This window comes from Amblyomma mixtum, chromosome 10 (assembly GCF_055824585.1).
Source record: "Amblyomma mixtum isolate Tamu chromosome 10, ASM5582458v1, whole genome shotgun sequence".
NCBI lineage: Eukaryota > Metazoa > Arthropoda > Arachnida > Ixodida > Ixodidae > Amblyomma > Amblyomma mixtum.
The window spans coordinates 82,356,631-82,361,856 of record NC_143021.1 but is presented as its reverse complement, the minus strand read 5'-3'; the positions used below and the strand labels follow the sequence as shown (position 1 = coordinate 82,361,856).

At 47.5% G+C, this 5,226-nt stretch overlaps 1 pseudogene; it reads left to right on the top strand.

The window, feature by feature from the left end:
* Nucleotides 1-1,921: 1,921 nt before the first annotated feature.
* Nucleotides 1,922-4,170, top strand: LOC149326290 (uncharacterized; annotated as a pseudogene).
* The last annotated feature ends 1,056 nt before the right edge of the window (nucleotides 4,171-5,226 follow it).

The following is a 5,226-nucleotide window of genomic DNA, read 5'->3' as shown; positions in this document are numbered from 1 at the left end:
GCCATTCGAGCAATTTTCGCGCTTCGCTAACCGCGCGGACGGATGATTTCTCACTGCGAGCGAAGGGTTTGCAACGGGAGAGCAGTTAGCGCCCCCATGCGGCTGTACGCTTAAGCCTTCACTTTTAACGCTCTCAAGGGTTGCTTATTTCAGATGAGCTCTTACAACGCGATATCATTACATTGTGCAATCAAAACAAGACTTTTGTAAGCTTAGTTTTGTCTTGAAATAAATACCCGTTAAAATGCGGCTACCTAACGCCGTATAAATCAGCATTTCACTAACTCATTTGCATGATTCGGGTACCTTTCGCCGGGCGAAATGATGGCGGCGAATTTCAGCCATTTTTTGCAATGGCGGCACAACGTAAACGTGATGAAACGTCATTCTGACATCACTCCAAAATGTGTGCCTATCACGTGATTTACGTGATATTGTTCCAACCAATCAGATTTTAGGAAGTTGCCATTTCCGGTGTGCAGCTATTTTCTCCGAATTGGCAAGTCGAGCGCAAGTGCTCTCGCACGGACCGCTTGTAGCTTCTTTTCCCTTCACAATCACATATATGTACCAGCCGGGCACGAAGAATAGCGCTACGAAAATGCATTTTCAATGCCACGTGAAATCGACGTCACCGCGAAAAGTGCTCGCGTAACCGACCCTGACTGACACGCCCATTGACGGCGATTGACACTTCTGACAGCCAATCAGAGAGGCAATATGGCGCCGACAGGCGAATGTGAATATCGAGAATAGGGCCCCGGCTCTCGGTCTGTCGTGACGGCACGCGGTCACGTGGTGGAGCGGCGCAGCCGGCGTATAATGCTGTACCTCCGCCATCGATGGCGCGAGCTGGGGCCCCGGCTCTCGGTCTGTCGTGACGTCACGCGGTCACGTGACGCGCCGCTGTGTAAGGAGGCGCCTCGACCATCGATGGCAGAAAAGTGCACGCAGTATTGCGTTCGCAATAAAACCCGCTAAATAAGTTTTTAATTATCGTAACTGGGTGGGTAGTCCCAATTGGGAGTATGATGTTGTGAACAAGACGATGTCATATCAGTTTTTGAAAGGAAGAAGCGCTTAATTTCTACAGCCCTGCAGCGCGAACAAATCCGACGCTTTTTCCCGCACAGGACCGTAGCTGAGAGCACGTGGACCGCCGGAAGTATGGCGTAGCAAAGTGTCCGCTGGTGACGCGTCATAATGAATGCAGCGCCCAATTCGAAACCCGTGTGCTAACTTTCCTCGCTAGTAAACCTCGGCGCTCCGCTTAGACCGTGGCCGGCGTTATCGACTGTTTCGTCGCTAGGAGTAAGAAAATTATGGTCATCATCAGTCACGGGAACGTCGATTTTGAGAGCCCTTATGGGCGCATCTGCGTGTGTTTTCTTTGTGTGTGCGCCACTTCTGGTATGGCGGGCTTACAGGATCGTTTTTGTGCGTCATCATGAATTCATTTACTCACTCGGTTGATCATCTGTTTTAAGGCGGAAGCCTTTAATGCCTCATCGTTGTAAGCAGGAGTTGTCGACAGAAATGTCACGCTTTTCAATTGGGCAAAATGCTTGTGACGTCACAGTGCGCGAATTTCAATAGGGGCCAATTGTACTTTGGCTAGTGACCATGCAACCAATTAAAGGGGTCGTATAGTGATGCTCCAACTAAGTGGGACTGAGTTTAGTTAGTTGCTTAATTAATAAATTAGCCTAATTAAAATAGAGGAGAATCAAGAGGTGAGAAGAAAGAGGAGAAGAAAAGAAAGACGCGCGTCGCAGCAACAACCGCGTCCGCGGAAGCAGACGCTGCTGAAAAAACAAATAAGCGGCCGAAGCCGCGTTCGCTCCACCACCACCCACTTCCCCACCCAGTTCGTCATTGCCCGTTTTGACGTTCCTCGTTTCATATACATTGTGTCTGTGGTGTACTGATAGCGCATGCGCATGTTTTAAAAACTGCATTTTCATGTATCGCTTATCAGCCACGCAAGCAGTCGTCGGCAGATCACATGTCCATCGGCCTATAAAAAGGCACTGTATCAATAAACGTTTGTTCAGTTCCAGCCTGGCGTCCGTCTGATACACAACAGTTGGCGACGAGGCAGCGACGGCGATGGCCGTCGGCAGGATCGGCGAGTATCGTCTCGGCACGAACGCGTCATGGGACGAATACGTCGAGCGCCTGGAAATGTTTTGCGAAGCGAACCAGATAACGAAAGAAGAGCAGAAAAGAGCAGTCCTGTTGAGCAGCTGCGGCGAAGAAGTGTACGGGCTCATCGTAACTTTGGTGAAGCAAGAAAGACCGACAGAAGCAACCTACGAAGAAATCAAGACTGCCGTTCGCAAGCACCTGCATCCAAAGCCTTCGGAGCTGTACGCAAGGTTTTTGTTCTACAGGTGAAACCAGGCTGCCGAGGAATCGGTTGCGGACTACGTCATCATCATCATCATCATTTATTGAACCCTTAAAGATCCCGTCTGGGACATTACATAAGGGGGGGGGGGGCGGAAGACAGTGATGTGAAACAGTCATACAAAAGCATGTAAGCATAGAAAAGCATAACGAAAGAACAAAAAATAACAAGAATAACAAATTTGACGTGAAATTATCGTCAGGTGATTCAAATAGAACAGAATATATATGGCAAAGCAGTAGTATATAAATTACACATTAAAAAGTACGGAAATGAAATAAGTGGGAAAACACTTGGGGGGGTGCCGCCGCGGTGGCTCAGTGGCTATGGTGCTCGGCTGCTGACCCAAAAGATGCGGGTTCGATCCCGGCCGCGGCGGCTAGAATTTCTTTGGAGGAGAAATTCTATAACAATTGCAATAACACAAGCAGTTCAAATTGCACTCAGAGCATCGCGAGGGAAGTAGCTATAGTTGGATCAAGTGGTCTGTTATTAGCTGCCTAAATCTGGTGGGATTAGTTTCGATGACAACGGTTTCAGGAAGATTGTTCCATTCCTCTATGGCGATGGGAAGGAAAGATTTGTTGAAAGCGTTGGATGAACCATGCAACCGCTGAATGCTGAGGGAGTTGAATAATCGGCGAGATGAGCGTAAGGGAGCAGATAACAAAGTTTGGCGTAGTGCAGGGAATTTAAAGTATAGTTTGTGGAAAAGACAAAGAATTGATACTTTTCTGCGGAATGCTAATGGTTCAAGGCCGAGAGACGATTTTAGGTTGGTAACGCTGTGTCGAGACGAATACTGCGACGTTATGAAGCGCGCTGCGTCACGGCGCTTCGGAAGCTAGCCGAAGACTGCGGTTTTGGCAGCGTCCAGCTCCCGTTGGACGTCATGATGCGGGGTCGTTTCGTATGCGGACTCCGGAACGAAGGGGTTCAACAGCGACTTCTCGCAGAACACAGCCTTACGTTTAAGGTTGCGTATGACATGGCCACAACTGCAGAAGGAACCGCTAAGCAACAGCGAGACATACGCAAGCACGGTCGATACGAGACAGACTGCCAGGAAATGGTACAAGCAACCCGTGCGAAGCAAGACACCCCAGCGGAGGGGTCCAGCTGTCACCGGTGCAACGGTAAGCACGCTCCACATTTGTGCCGTTTTAGAAAGGCGACATGCTTCAACTGCAAAAGGGTTGGACACATAGCTAAGGCTTGTCGGTCGAAAGACGATAGTAGAACTGCTCGGAAGACAGCGTATGAGCAAAAGAAGAAAGGAGATAAGCGCAAGGGCGTGTACGAAATGAGTGCGTTGTTTTCCCTGTGCGAAGTGAATGAGCAAGACCAGAAGTTCATGGTTCAAGTAGTGATTTAAGGGGTACAAGTTCCGATTGAGGTCGATTCTGGCGCATCGTGCTCAATTGTGAGTGAAGATACGTTCAGGGTTATTGAAAGGAATCACGGTAAAATACCACTGCAAGATTCTGGAACAACTATCGTAACCTGGTCGAAGGAGGCGTTACCCATGCTGGGTCAAGCAAGTGTCTTGGTGGAAGTCAAAGGCAGGAAGGCAAAGCTACCTTTGCTCGTAGTACAGAAGCAAGGCAACAGCCTGATTGGGCGAAAGTGGTTTAACCCGTTAGGTATTGGCTTGCGGGGAATACAGCAAGTAAACGTGGAGGACGTGCCTTCGCGATTTCCCGAGGTGTTCCGCAGGGACCTTCCTGGCTTCAACGGACCGCCAGTTCACATCGAACTGAAAGATGACGCCCAACCGGTGTTCCTCAAAAGTCGACCAGTTCCACTGGCCGTCAAGAACGACGTGGCCAACGAAGTGGACCGCTTGGTGCAACAAGGTGTGTGGGAGCCCGTCAGCTACTCCAACTGGGCAACACCACTGGTAGTGGTAAGAAAAAAAGATGGAACTTTACGTCTTTGCGGCGACTATCGCAGTACCGTAAACCGGAACGTGTTAACAACAGTTTTGCTTTGCCTGACATAGACATAGAAGAAATAATCACTGCAGTCGGCAGCCTTTCAGCCGGCAAGGCGGCAGGACCTGATGCAATACCCGTTAGACTGATAAAAAACAACATTGATATACTATCGATCCATCTACTACACATTTTTAACCATTTATTGGCAAATGGAATATATCCTGACGAGCTGAAGGTTGCAAGGGTTGTACCTATTTATAAAGGCGGTGAGCGATCTGATCCGCGAAACTACAGACCAATATCGGTATTAAATGCAATTAATACAGTTTTTGAAAAAATTCTTTGTAAACGTATACAAAATTTTCTAAATAAATATAACATTATATGTCATAATCAGCATGGCTTCAGGCCCCAAAGGTCAACGTCTGCCGCAGTTCTTGTTCTTTCACAACTTATAAATTCTGCACTGCATAATAATAAGCTGGCCATAGTAGTATATTTAGACATATCAAAAGCTTTCGATACGGTTGATCACACAATTATACAACAGAAATTGGAAACCTACGGTTTAAGAGGGCACATTTGTGATCTAATTAGAAGCTATTTTACAGGACGGAAACAATATGTTGTCGTGAACAATTTAGCCTCACTACCACAAAGCATTAATCTAGGTGTGCCTCAGGGCTCCGTGCTTGGGCCGCTATTCTTTTCCCTGTATATTAATGACCTTCCATCAATGCTGAAATATTCGAAAGCTGTAATATATGCCGATGACACTGCATTACTTTTTACAGGGGAAAAATTTAGAGGCACTTAAATGTATAATTAATGAAGAGCTTAGTGAAGTTTCGCAGTGGTTTAAAAGTAATCGGCTAACCC